The 14,076-nt window shown below is 44.6% G+C and overlaps 1 protein-coding gene across 2 annotated transcripts in view; it reads left to right on the plus strand.

Moving 5' to 3' along the window:
• Positions 1-14,076, plus strand: part of TRHDE (thyrotropin releasing hormone degrading enzyme) — a 309,348-nt gene that overhangs the window by 243,775 nt on the left and 51,497 nt on the right. The gene's annotated exons all lie outside the window — the stretch shown is intronic.

Genomic DNA, 14,076 nt, shown 5'->3' on the forward strand with positions numbered 1-14,076 from the left:
TCAAAGCCCATTCCTAAGAATGAGCCTTAAAAGTATCCTGCCCCCTGACCCCCGGCCAGGTAGCTTAAGGCGGCTTTGGGCCGCAGTTCGCAGCTGGATCAAGTGGGGCAGGTGGGGGGTGGCCAACTCGTTAGCAGGGCCAGGACAGAGCTCCTTAGCAGGCAGTCATCAGGCCAGGAGGCCATCATTAACAGGCCCAACCTAGAAGGCCAAAAGGCCCTCATTAGCAGGCCCAGCCTAGCAGGCTAAGAGGCCCTCGTTAGCAGGCCCTGCGGAACCTAGTTAGTTCTATCAGGGCCCTTAGCTCATTCCACCAAGCTGGGGCCCTGGTCGAGGCCAGGTGGATATCCTAGGGACCTGGGACAACCAGCAGACTCTTGCCCATAAAGCAAAGAGACCTGAGGGGGGGGCTACTTGGAGAGGGGGGTTCACTTCCTGTTTTTCAGCTACCTTATGCGGAAAAAATTCCAGTGGCAGACAGGGAAGTGGTCCAAAGCCCCCCCCCCCATTTGGATGTTGGAAAAGATCATGAGAGCTATCTTGAGGCAAAAAACAGGGGATAGTGCAACATAATGGCTGGATGAGCCCTCTGTGTGGAAAAAGTCTTGCTCACAAGTCATCCAAATTTTTGTTGCCACTGCTCAACTTGGAGTGTATACAGTGGTGTTATTAAAAGTTACTTTACCATTGCTAAACCACTTGACATGAAAGTTTGGTTGTATGAATTTACACTTTTCCTGATAATTTCCTGTCTATGGGGTATGTTGTATTTAGGTATAACAATGTTGCTGACTACTGGTAGAATATGATATATAGTTCTTGGGAAAGCAAATTTCTGAGTGCTGTGCATGCTTGAAAATAGGAAATGCAACCCTTTAAGACACCTGTCCAACATTTCCTGTATGACTAAGGATTTCATTATACACAATAATGTTTGACATGCATCCCCACAGTGGTTTCTAATATTGCAAAGAGAAAGCTGATGTCTGCTTGGTACTCTGAGCTTTAGGTCAGCAGACATGGCAATGGCAACTTGATTATTCTGTATGCTCAGTAAATTGGCAAGTTGCTGCACTCCAACCATCATATTTCTGTCTTATTCCTGCCTCTTCTGCCAGTCAATGTTGCCTCTGGCCATCGCTATACTTGTGACACTCAGCACTACTAGCTGATATCATCTGCAAGTACCTCTTTTCCTCACAGCCTGCCCAAGTTGTAGAGAGTTGGTTATGCCAGAGATATTTCAGACAATTTGTGTAGTGTACAAGATGACTCCAAGGCTTTTTCTGGGGGGAGGGGAGAGTTCTGTTCAGAATAGGGGCTGTTGCCATGGTGCGGACCATTTCGGCGTAGTGGGGGGAGAGGGCGGCCCGGGGGCCCGCGCATGCGTGGCAGCCCCAGAGCATGCGCGTTTGCGCCGCCGCCATGCCGGCGGCCACGGCTCCCCCTCCCGGCCCCTCCGGGCCGCGGGCAAATCGGCCGCTAAAGCGGCCAATTAGCTTGCGGCTCAGCAAGCTTCTCTTCCTTCCCCTCCCGAAGTAAGAAGCTTGCCGGGCCGCGAGCTAATCGGCTGCTTTGGCGGCCGATTTGCTCGTGGCCTGGCGAGCTTCTCGCTCCGGGGGGGAGGGGAGAAGGAGCCGCGGCCTGGCGCCAAGGCCTTCACGGCCCGGCACCGGGCCGCAGCCCGCGGGTTGGGGACCACTGCTGTAAAGTATGTGTTTTAGTTCTTATGGATACCTCTAGGTATGGGGCATGACAAATCAGTAAGCTTGAGTAACTAGAATATTTGCTTACCTGGCAATTCCATTTCACAATAATGATGGATAACATAACTTTTACTGTGCTTTATTAGATGAAGGAGAGCCTGGACTTACCTAGAAACCCTATTTATAGGCCTGCAAGAGGGCGAGAAGGCATATAAGATACAATGGACTACCTGCTGTTGGCACAATGGTGACAGGCTTTCATGGGAGTCTCTATGGCAGCATAAGCCTTTGCTATCTCACCTCCCTAGCTGGCCAGTCAGTTATCTACCTGGCTTATAATTTATTTTATTTATCTATAATTGGATTTATAGGACTGCTCCTCTCGGTCCATCTGTCTCGGGTCAGATAAAATCAATATAGTTAAAACAACGCTATAAATTCTGTTAAAATCTCTAAAATTCATTTATCGCCCACGTTGCTCCCCCCATTAGTTATCAGAACTAGATGGTACAGAAGAGATTGTTTCAAGGGGAAGGGGGGGTCTTAGTTTTACAGGCCCTGCAGAACTGAGTGAGCTCTGACAGGGCCCATGTTTCCACTGGGAACTGATTGTGCTAGATAAGGGCCAGAACTGAAAATATAGTTTAGGTGTCCCTCTTGTGGGCCAAAGACCACCAGTCTGTTAGAACTGGCAGAGAACGATGCTTTTCAGAGGACATACGCAGAGAGGCAGTCCCTCAGATACACCAGATCCAGACCTCAAATGACCTTAAAGATCAACCTTATATGGTACTGCACTGGAAGTCAATGCAGCTGCCTGTGTACAGGGCATATGTGATCCCTCCATGGTGTTTTAGTGAGGACTCCAGCAGCTGCATTTTGCACCAGCTGTAGTTTCTGGAGTCGGGAGAAGAGAAGGCCCGTGTAGAGCAAGTTACAGAAGTCCAGTCAGAAGGTGACTATCACATGGATGACTTGGTCAGGAGGCTATCATAACTCAAGAAAAAGCCTTCCTTTATCATCCATTTCTTCTGATTTTTTTCCCTTCTAGCAAGCAGGGCCATTGAGAGCGGGATAGTGGGAGGGAACAGAATTCCTGTGGCTGAAGACAGCTGGAGGGAACCCTGGAACCAGCCTCATGCTGCATTCAGAATCCATCTGATGTATTTACTTCTAATGGAGTTCTGAATTGTAGGCATTAGGGGCATAGGAATGGCAGAGCACAGTAAATAGTGTTTGTTCTGCTTCCTGCTCTACTATGAGGAGACAAACATTTTTATATCCTGTTAAGCCCATTCACCAAATTAGCACTGAAACAAGGCAAGATCAGCCAGCATAACTTATGGATGCCTGAGTCATTGTCAGGCTACAGGCTCCTAACAAAGTTATTTTCAGCAATCTTTACCATTCATCCTACTACCCAGCACTGTAGTTCTGCCTGCTCAGCCATATCTTCCCTGTTAATATGCTATAGAAAATAAAACAACCTTTCATTTTTCTTGATTTATCTTTCCTTTTTTCATAGTTCTTTTCCATTTTGTTATTTGCCCTTCATGATATATCTCCCTCCTTCTAATTCCCCCCATTTTATTTGTCAGTTTCTTTCTTAACTCCTTGACAGCCCTGATTGGCAATTTAGAAGATATTTAATGGTAGCATACAAGTAAACCCCTTGTTACTGTTGTGAACAAAACTGTGTGTGCGGGGGAGTGTTGTTTCTATTTCCCCACTAGTAAAAAGATTTCCCTCTCTTACATGCATGGAAAGTTAATCTCTTGTATTGGGTGCACAGGAGGAACAGAAGTTAGAGGCTCCCCCACTAGATTTAATTACATTTTTAACACAGATCAGGCTGTGGGTTGTTGTAGTATTGGTGGGACATCTAATATCCCTTGGTAATTGTTTGCTTTGTTACTGCAGACATTGTTTCATGTTATATGACAAATGATATAATATGTTTGTGAAATATCTCATCTAGCATTACATCACAATCAATTTTCCCTTTCTGTTGTGCTCTGACCTCACTGCTGGTAGAGAAGAGTTGGAGCCTCAAGGTCAGCTCTTGACAACCTTATCACCCCCCCCCCCTGGAATTTTCATTGGGGGGGCATTAGTAATATTTTTAATGTTTTAATTTTTAACCTGTATGTTGCTTTTAATAGTGTAACCAGCCCTTAGCATTATAGAAGGGCAGGATAAAATGAATTATTATTATTAATAATAATAATCACAGAAATGCTGATTCTGTGAATTTAGGTAGATTGTAAGTTATCATTTATCAAATGGTAGATGAACCCACAAGAGGTTCAGCCATACTGGACTTAATACTGACCAACAGGCAAGAGTTGGTGGATGAGGTGAAGGAGGTGGGGACCCTAGGGGGAAGTGACCATGTCTTCATAGAATTCCTTTTGAGATGGGGAGCCAAGGAAGCTTGTAGCCAGACGCGGATGTTGGATTTTCGTAGGGCAAACTTTAATAAACTCAGAGACATGATGAGTGTCATACCATGGACGAGAATGCTGGAAGGGAAGGGAGCATGTGAAGGGTGGGCGCTACTCAAACAAGAGCTATTGCATGCTCAATCAATGACTATCCCAGAAAGACGAAAACACTGCAGGAGCTCTAAGAAGCCTATTTGGATGAACAGAGAACTTCAAGAGGAACTAAGAAAGAAAAGGAAAATGTTCAGGAAATGGAGGGAAGGACAGAGCTCTAAAGAAGAGTACCTACAGGTTACTAGGCACTGTAGATCAATCATCAGAAAGGCCAAAGCTGAGAGTGAGCTAAGATTGGCCAGGGAAGCCCATTGTAACAAGAAAAGATTTTTCAGTTATGTGAGGAGCAAACGTAAAGTAAAGGAAGCAATAGGCCCACTGTTGGGTGCGGATGGACAAACTCTAACGGAAGATGCAGAGAAAGCAGAAAGGCTTAGTGCCTATTTTACATCTGTTTTTTCCCACAGGTCAAAGTGTTTAGGCACATCTAGAGATGGCTGTAGCCAAAGGATAGTGTCTGGGTGGCAGGTTAACATGGATAGAGAGGTTGTCGAGAGGCATTTAGCTGCACTGGATGAGTTCAAATCCCCTGGTCCGGATGAAATGCACCCGAGAGTACTCAAAGAACTTTCCAGAGAACTTGCAGCCCTTGTCCATCATCTTCGGAACCTCTTTAAGGACTGGAGATGTCCCGGAGGACTGGAAAAGAGCAAACGTTATTCCGATCTTCAAAAAAGGGAGGAAGGATGACCCAGGAAACTACAGACCAGTGAGTCTGACCTCTGTTGTGGGGAAGATAATGGAGCAGATATTAAAGGGAGTGATCTGCAAACATCTGGAGGACAATTTGGTGATCCAAGGAAGTCAGCATGGATTTGTCTCCAACAGGTCCTGCCAGACCAACCTAGTTTCCTTTTTTGACCAAGTAACAGGTTTGCTGGATCGGGGAAATTTGGTTGATGTCATTTACTTGGATTTTAGTAAAGCTTTTGACAAGGTTCCCCATGATATTCTGATGGATAAGTTGAAGGACTGCAATCTGGATTTTCAGATAGTTAGGTGGATAGGGAATTGGTTAGAGAACCGCACTCAAAGAGTTGTTGTCAATGGTGTTTCATCAGACTGGAGAGAGGTGAGTAGCGGGGTACCTCAGTTTGCAGATGACACCAAATTGGGAGGACTGGCAAATACTCCGGAAGATAGAGACAGAGTTCAACGAGATCTGAACACAATGGAAAAATGAGCAAATGAGAACAAGATGCAATTTAATAAAGATAAGTGTAAAGTTCTGCATCTGGGTCAGAAAAATGAAAAGCATGCCTACTGGATGGGGGATACGCTTCTAGGTAGCACTGTGTGTGAAAGAGACCTTGGGGTACTTGTGGATTGTAAACTAAACATGAGCAGGCAGTGTGATGCAGCGGTAAAAAAGTCAAATGCCATTTTGGGCTGTATCAACAGAGGCATCACATCAAAATCACAAGATGTCATAGTCCCATTGTATACAGCACTGGTCAGACCACACCTGGAGTACTGTGTGCAGTTCTGGAGGCCTCACTTCAAGAAGGACGTAGATAAAATTGAAAGGGTACAGAGGAGAGCGACGAAGATGATCTGGGGCCAAGGGACCAAGCCCTATGAAGATAGGTTGAGGGACTTGGGAATGTTCAGCCTGGAGAAAAGGAGGTTGAGAGGGGACATGATAGCCCTCTTTAAGTATTTGAAAGGTTGTCACTTGGAGGAGGGCAGGATGCTGTTTCTGCTGGCTGCAAAGGAGAGGACACGCAGTAATGGGTTTAAACTTCAAGTACAACGATATAGGCTAGATATCAGGAAAAAGTTTTTCACAGTCAGAGTAGTTCAGCAGTGGAATAGGCTGCCTAAGGAGGTGGTGAGCTCCCCCTCACTGGCAGTCTTCAAGCAAAGGTTGGATACACACTTTTCTTGGATGCTTTAGGATGCTTAGGGCTAATCCTGCGTTGAGCAGGGGGTTGGACTAGATGGCCTGTATGGCCCCTTCCAACTCTATGATTCTATGATTCTATGATTCTAAGTGGTTGGCCAGAAGGTGTCCATGCTTGGGTTTTGTGATTCTTTCTTGCATGCCAAGGAAATGCAAATCACCACTTTGGGCCTAGAATTGGGGTCACTGTGGGTCACTGTGGTTAGGCAGTTAGTTTCAAATTATTAATATTAATAAATGCATAATATAAACTGAAGTAAATTTCTTACTGATTTACTCACTAAAGATTTATTGTAATAGGAAATTTTTGTTAACTACTACACATTTCATCCAGTGTGTCTTATACTAGTACACATATGTATATCTGTACAATTATAAAATCACAAATTTTGACAAATGGCTAGGATGAGGGTCATCGATGGATCCAGGTGTATTCTTTGTCTAGGGTTCCATGACGGTTTTCATCAGCCCTGCTGGAAAATTAGGACAATAAACTGTTTAAATCCCAATTTATGAATACACTAGAAATATAGCCCACTGCACTTTTAAATGCAATTTGCACTAGGAATAGAAGGGGCTGTGGCAGGGGCTGCCGCCCCCCCTAGCCCCGGGGAGGGCGGCACGTTGGCCGCCAGAGCCGGGGCACCATCGGAGGGGGGAGAGAAGGCGATGGGATGCAAGGGCGGCTCCCACTGCAATGCGGTGAGTTCTGGCAGCGGGGTAAATGCGCAGGCGGCAAAGGAAGGGAAGCGTCAGTGGGACAAGGGAAGGTGATGGGGAGGGCAGGGACACAAGGGCGACTCCCACGGTGACGCGGTGAGTTCTGGTGGCAGGGGAAATGTGGGCGGCGGAGCCAGGGTGGCGTTGGAGAGGCAAGGGAAGGTGATGGGTAGGTCAGGGACCTAAGGGCGGCCGCCACTGCAACGTGGGGCATTCCGGTGGTGGGGGAAACGGGTGGGCGCCAGAGCCAGTGCAGCGTCGGGGCGAGGAAAGGTGATGGGTAAGGCAGGGAGGCAAGGGCGGCTCCCATGGCAACGCAGGGAGTACTGGCGGCAGGAATGTGTGGGTGGCAGAGGGCTCCTTTCCCCAGCGGTCAGGCTCAGCCCTCGCTCTCTGGACCCTCCCGCGTCCTGCGGCAGGCCCTGGCTCCTTTTTGCAGCAGGAAGGCAGGCCTCCTGGGCTGTTGCCAGCATCACAGTGCTCCAGGCGGTTGTCGATGGTCAGTGGTGTAATGGCGGCAGTGGCCTGAAGGGGGCCAAGGTTGGGGGGTGGATGGGTTGGTAGGTGCTGTGCACCTCCCAGCTTGTCCAGCTGGGGGCAAGGGGCCCATTGGCAAAGGGCCCATTGGCCTGCCGATTGGGCCCTCTGCTTGTCAGTCCAGGGCAAGGGGCCAATCAGCTCTGTTCCCCATTCCGGACACTGCGCACCCCCATTGCCCTCAGCGTTTTATTTATACCGCTCCAGCGGAGCGGTTACAGATGTGTCCCAGGGGCTTGAGGGATAGTTGAAAAGGTCAACCTCCATGGCTACCACAAGTCAGGTCAAAAGGACAACAGAAATTGAAAAGATTGTGCATTCTTCTAAGTGCAAAAATGCATCTTGGGATTTAAGAGCTGTTTTTGACTACAAGGTACCCTAATTTTCTTTAAAATCATTTCATTTCACTCATTCTAAATGATAAAATATTTCATTGGAGGTTTTTTTTAAAATACTCTCCAGAATTTCCAGTTTTTCCATTGGGAAAATTGGAGGTGGAGAATAGGTCTTAGAAAATAATTGATTTCCCCCATTTTTTCTGTTTGTTTTTTCAAATCTCCATTTACTGGTGGTTCTTTCTCTTCACTAGTGCAGAATAACTGCCCAGAAGCATCACCGATATCTATAATTGCTATTAGTCAAGTATTACACCTACCATACAGCTTCTAGGCACTTTGCTTTGCAAATTTTAAAATGTCTATATTGATTCATAATTCTATAAATGATTGCCATCAATAGACTTTACAAATGTATAGACAAATAGTATAATTCCTCCACCCATTTTATTATAGACAGAATTTGCTCAATCATTGCCACAGGAGAATTCACATTGTCTACTCACAAATGTAGAATTTCTGTTAATACGTGTGTAAATAATATTCTTCTGTATGTACAAAAGCAGGACAAAAACAAAACATAACTATAAATTTCAGCATTAAAAATATACTGTTTTTATTATATCTTCTTCTGTCATTTAACATAAATTGCACTGATGCTTAAAATTTAAAACTGACCCAAGACCACTATCCAGTTTTCCTTCATGAATCTTGAAGTTCTTCATAAAACAATTCTGTGGTTATTGATTTAAACAAGGCAATTGTATTAATAATGCTCTTCCTTTTCAGGCTATCCTAAAACTTTGTGCTACTGACTATTTATTATAATCAGTGAAGTGGTTATAATAAATAGACATTAGTAATTTATTTAGCTATATCTTCAATTGTGCTCTAATGAGCAGAAAATGAGGAAGGAAATGACTCTGAAGTACAAAAAAGGGAGGATATGAACAGTAGCACATCTTCAATGAAAAACAAATCCAAAGTGATAAGTGGGAAAAGAAAAGACGGAGGAGAATAATTTAATTAATATATCAATACAACGAAAACACTCAACCAAGCAAGAATTCCATGTACACATCTTCTGTGCTAGTTGGAGATGCAATTTTGATGTGCATTTCTATCCATGTTGTTTTTCCAGACCTATGATCTGAGCACATCTTTTGAAGGGAATATAGATACACATCTGGGGATACCAGTTGTTGCATGTAATCAGTTTCTCAAACTATAGATGGATCAGGGTCACAATAGGAGGCTGGAAATACTCATCAGTTACCGTTATTGTGTTCTAATGTAAATGACACTTTTATTAAATTGGAATTGCCACCCTTATGAAGTGTAAGCATTTATTTAATATTTGTATTGTATAGATGGCTCATCAAGGATCTAGTTGTTAAGCTATTGTTTAGTATAACAAAGAACATTAAGATATACCTTTGAAATGCTACAGGGTTCTATTATCTCTTCAACATTTATATGAGCCCATTAATTGAGAACATGTGGAGCTTTGTGATTGGAGGTCATCAGTAAGCAGAAGGTACAAGGCTGCGGGTGCATCTGCCCTAGTTATGAGCCAGTGCTTTGAGGTGGTAGCTAAGATAGAAAAGCTGAAGCTGAACACAGAGAAAACAGAGGTGGCGCTGGTTGGAAAGGGTGATGTTTTGGTGGGTTTGGCACTTGCAGAGCAGGCTACATGCTTGGAGGGTGCATACAAACTGAACTTTCCTATTTGAAAGTAAGTTGATATAGTGTCCAAGAGTCCCTTATCCCATCTACATCCTGTTTGCCAACTCCAACTCTTCTTAGATTCAGCTGATCTGGCTATGCTGACCCATGCATTTGCAGTTGGACCTTGCAGTTGGACTAAGCTATGGTCTCCCCAGTTGCAATGCATGGCTGTGAAACTGGACCATAAGGAAGGCTGAACGTCAAAGAATTGAGGCTTTTGAACTCTGGTGCTGGAGAAGCGAGTCACTTGGACTGCAAGGCGAACAAACCAGTCAGTCCTAGAGGAGATCAGCCCGGACTGCTCCTTAGAAGGCCAAATCCTGAAGATGAAACTCAAATACTTTGGCTACCGCCTGAGAAGAAAGGACTCCCTGGAGAAGAGCCTAATGTTGTGAGTGATTGAGGGCAAAAGAAGAAGGGGACGACAGAGAATGAAGTGGCTGGATGAAGTCACTGAAGCAGTTGGTCCGAGCTTAAATGGACTCTGGGGAATGGTAGAGGACAGGAAGGCCTGGAGGATCATTGTCCATGGGGTTGCGATGGGTCAGATATGACTTCGCAACTAACAACAACAACAACAATGTGCTTTATGTTGCATTGGCTTTGACAACCCAGAAACTTTAGTTGGTTTAGAATGTGGTAGCCTGATTATTGCAAGAGCTAGCTGGCAGGAACATATCTCACTGACCTTGAAGCACAACATCAGCTGCCAGTTTGTTTCTGATTCCAGTTTAAGGGACTTCCTATATCCTTTGAAGCCCTTCATGGTCTAGAACCCCTATATCTAAAAGACCATCTTCTCTCATATTTCCCTCTGACAGCTATCATCCTCAGACTGCCACCTTCTGGCTGTTCACCCACTTAAGATAGTTCCACAATTCATTCCTCTTGCACTGAGACATTCCATTTTGTGGAACAGGTTCCCTGAGGAGGTAAGAGAGGAAATGTGCTGCAGTCACTTGAGGTTTTATTTTGTTGAGTTTATATTGTGATCACTTTAATTATGATTTTTAAGCTCCTTGTGCCACGAGGAATAAGGATATAAATATTTTAATAAATGTTGATTCAGGCAGGTTACCACATTGGTTTGAAGCAACAGTCCAGTGGGACCGTTAAGACTAACAAAATTGAATTCTGGGTATAAGAAGTGTTCATGCTGTGTTGATCTAAAATGTATTATTGGACTCAAAATTTAATTTGATGAATGTTAGGTAAAGGTAAGGTATCCCCTGTGCAAGCACCGGGTCATGTCTGACCCTTGGGGTGACGCCCTCCAGCGTTTTCTTGGCAGACTCAATACAGGGTGGTTTGCCAGTGCCTTCCCCAGTCATTACCATTTACCCCCCAGCAAGCTGGGTACTCATTTTACCGACCTCGGAAGGATGGAAGGCTGAGTCAACCTTGAGCCGGCTGCTGGGATTGAACTCCCAGCTTTATAGGCAGAGCTTTCAGACTGCATGTCTGCTGCGTTACCACTCTGCGCCACAAGAGGCTCTATTGATAAATGTTAATAGCAATTAAAGATATTTATACACAATTAGAACTAAAACTGTCAGACATAAAACCAACTCGTATGAAATAATCACATGAAGGGATGGATCCAGAGGGAAAAAATAGCAAAGAAGTTAGCAAAGTGTTCCCATTTGCCCAATATGTTCCCATTGCCCAAGAAGATTGCTACTTGCTCGAAGTGTAAAGTAAATAAAGTGAAGAAGCCAGCTACCAGAGGTGATACAAAGGAAAAAAAATACAGTACATTTCTCCCATTTAGAATGTAAATATATGAAAGTATTATCGATTTTATCAAACAACCAGGCACCTTAAAATGAATTAGATTATGCTTGATCTCAAAATAATATGAACTGCCATATAATAAATTCAATGAAATTTAACTATGTTCTAAATTAAAACCATAGTACAAAGCCTGCTAGAATAATGCAAAAGTATCTTCTTTAATACTGCTTTGTATATAATTATTTTAACTAGGAAGATATTTCTAATAATCCTTTAAATAACTTTAATGGTATTTGTTCTTCCTCTAAATCCCACCGTTATGATTTTTGGCATGGATGAGGTATCATAGAATAATAGAATTGAAAGGGACCTCCTGGGTTACCTAGTCCAACCCCCTGCACTATGCAGGACACCCACAACCCCTTCACTCATCCACTGTAACTTGGCACCTCCTTGAACCTTCACAGGAAGAAGAGTGCCTGTGTGTTATTTTAAATTGGGAAACTCAAAGATGTAAACTAATATTGAAAACATTTCTCCAAAGGAAGGTTGCTTTATATCCTCTTAACTTTACTAGTTAAATGATAGTTAAAATTCATTACAAAGAATTAGATTTTCATGGTTCAGGACAGATTTACTACCCAAAGAAGTCACGGCTTACAATCTTCTTCCATTGATTGTCCTTGGCAAATGCTATTGCTGATTATAAGGTGAACATGAGACTGTGAAACTCTTGCTTGCTTGAAGACATATAGTTCTGACTTCATATTCCTTATGCAATCCAGAGTTCTATCCTTTGATGTGGAAACACATCTGCTGGCATGCCCCCTAAAATGGAAATGATAACGGACATGACGTCCATTGTCCTGCCCCAAGGAGTGTGCCAGTAGATGTGAAGATGGGTCAGGATGAAGGAATATGGCTGATGGAAGCAGCAGCAGCTGGCCAGGCCTGGCACTGAGCCCTGCTCGCTGCACTGCCACTGCCTTCACCACCAGGACAAGGGAGCTGGGACCAGGGCTGGGCTGGCCCCAGAAGATGGCTGGCAGCGGCAGCATGAGCGGGGCTCTGGCCAGCCACTGCTTTGGAAGCTGTGGAAGATGGGTGGTGGAAGTGGCAGCTGGCTAGACCCGGCACTGAGCTCCCTTCACTGTGCCACTGCCTCTTCCGCAGCCAGGTCAAAGGAGCCAGGGTGAGGCACCTAAGATGGGAAATGGCAGCACTGGCCCTGAACAGCTACAAAATCAGATTGTGGCACATCATCAGCGATAATCTGATTTTTGCATATTGTTGTTGTTGTTGTTAAATTTGTAGACCGCCCTCTGGTTGTTGGCTTGTAAGTGTTCTCATTCAAAGAATTATGCCAGTCCAATTTTTCTATTTTTGGGTGTGTTTGCTTTTTTTTTTTTTTTTTTTGCTTTTTTTTTAATGGCTACATATTTTTTGCTTGACAATGTCATAGAAGAAGAAGAAGAAGAGTTGGTTCTTATATGCCGCTTTTCCCTACCCGAAGGAGGCTCAAAGCGGCTTACAGTCGCCTTCCCATTCCTCCCCCCACAACAGACACCCTGTGGGGTGGGTGAGGCTGAGAGAGCCCTGATATCACTGCCCGGTCAGAACAGTTTTATCAGCACCGTGGCGAGCCCAAGGTCACCCAGCTGGCTGCATGTGGGGGAGCGGGGAATCGAACCTGGCTTGCCAGATTAGAAGTCCGCACTCCTAACCACTACACCAAACTGGCTCTCTAGCATAGCAAATTTTATCATGTTGCCTCCTAATACGTACTGTATTTCATTAGGGCATTTATGTATTTTGATTGAGAGCATCTTGTTGGGTTCACTGCAGGTATTTGGTTGGTGGTTTGTATGTGTAGGGCTAACAGAAGTAGCTGCAGTAAGAATGGAATAGGTCTCACAGGCAAGGTGGAGGGGGGCAACATTTATGGAAGGTAAAGCACACACATTTCAGATGTGAGTGTTCATTCCCTGTATCTCTACCTTTTGTGATACTAGCTCACTTTTTTATTACATAAGTAAATGGGGCTTTGTAGTATTTATGTATGGTTTGGCTGAGGCCAAGACCAGGAAAAAATGAGGCCCCCCAGCCAAATGCTGTGCCATTTTGCAAATTACCTCCCTGGCATTATGCACGGCCGCCGAAACAGTGATTTCGGGTCACATGGAAAACGCAGAGGGGGAAGACGCGAAGCAAACCACTTATGCATGGGACGGGATGCAATGGCAGCAAAACCCAGAGTAACTGATTATTCACGCGGCGACCCCAGCGCCACTTCTAGTTGCGTCCTGGTCGCTCGGAAGCTCTGCTTTCTTCCGCATTTTTCTAACATGGCTTTTTCGGCAGCCTGCACCAAATCTGTGGCCGGTTGCAGCCGGCGCCATGCATTATTGGTGATTTTAGGCAACACCATTCCACCCCGAATACGGACCTTCCCCTCCGTGCATAATGGGCCCCTGTGATGATGGCTGGCTATGGATAGGGGAGGTTGAGATTATGCAGCTTCTTGTGCTCCATGTTATTTGTGTGTGTGGGGGGGGGGTCAGATTGGTTTTACTGGGGATTTTATATTGTTTTATGGGACCTGCCACGAGTCCATGGAGAGTGGCAGGATATAAATTGAAACGATGGATGGATGGATGGATGCCAAATGTTAAAAATCACATCTCTTTAAACATGCTGAAAATTGCAGTTTAATCTTGAATATATATATTTAAAATGGAGCTATGAACATTGTTGTCTGACTTTCTCCTTCTTGAAAGCTCTTCTACCATCCTCAACTCCTTAGAAATCATGTGGTGGATCTGTGGATAGGTCTCATGGACATTCTTAATAAGTCT

Source organism: Paroedura picta, chromosome 5 (genome assembly GCF_049243985.1).
Source record: "Paroedura picta isolate Pp20150507F chromosome 5, Ppicta_v3.0, whole genome shotgun sequence".
NCBI classification, from domain to species: domain Eukaryota; kingdom Metazoa; phylum Chordata; class Lepidosauria; order Squamata; family Gekkonidae; genus Paroedura; species Paroedura picta.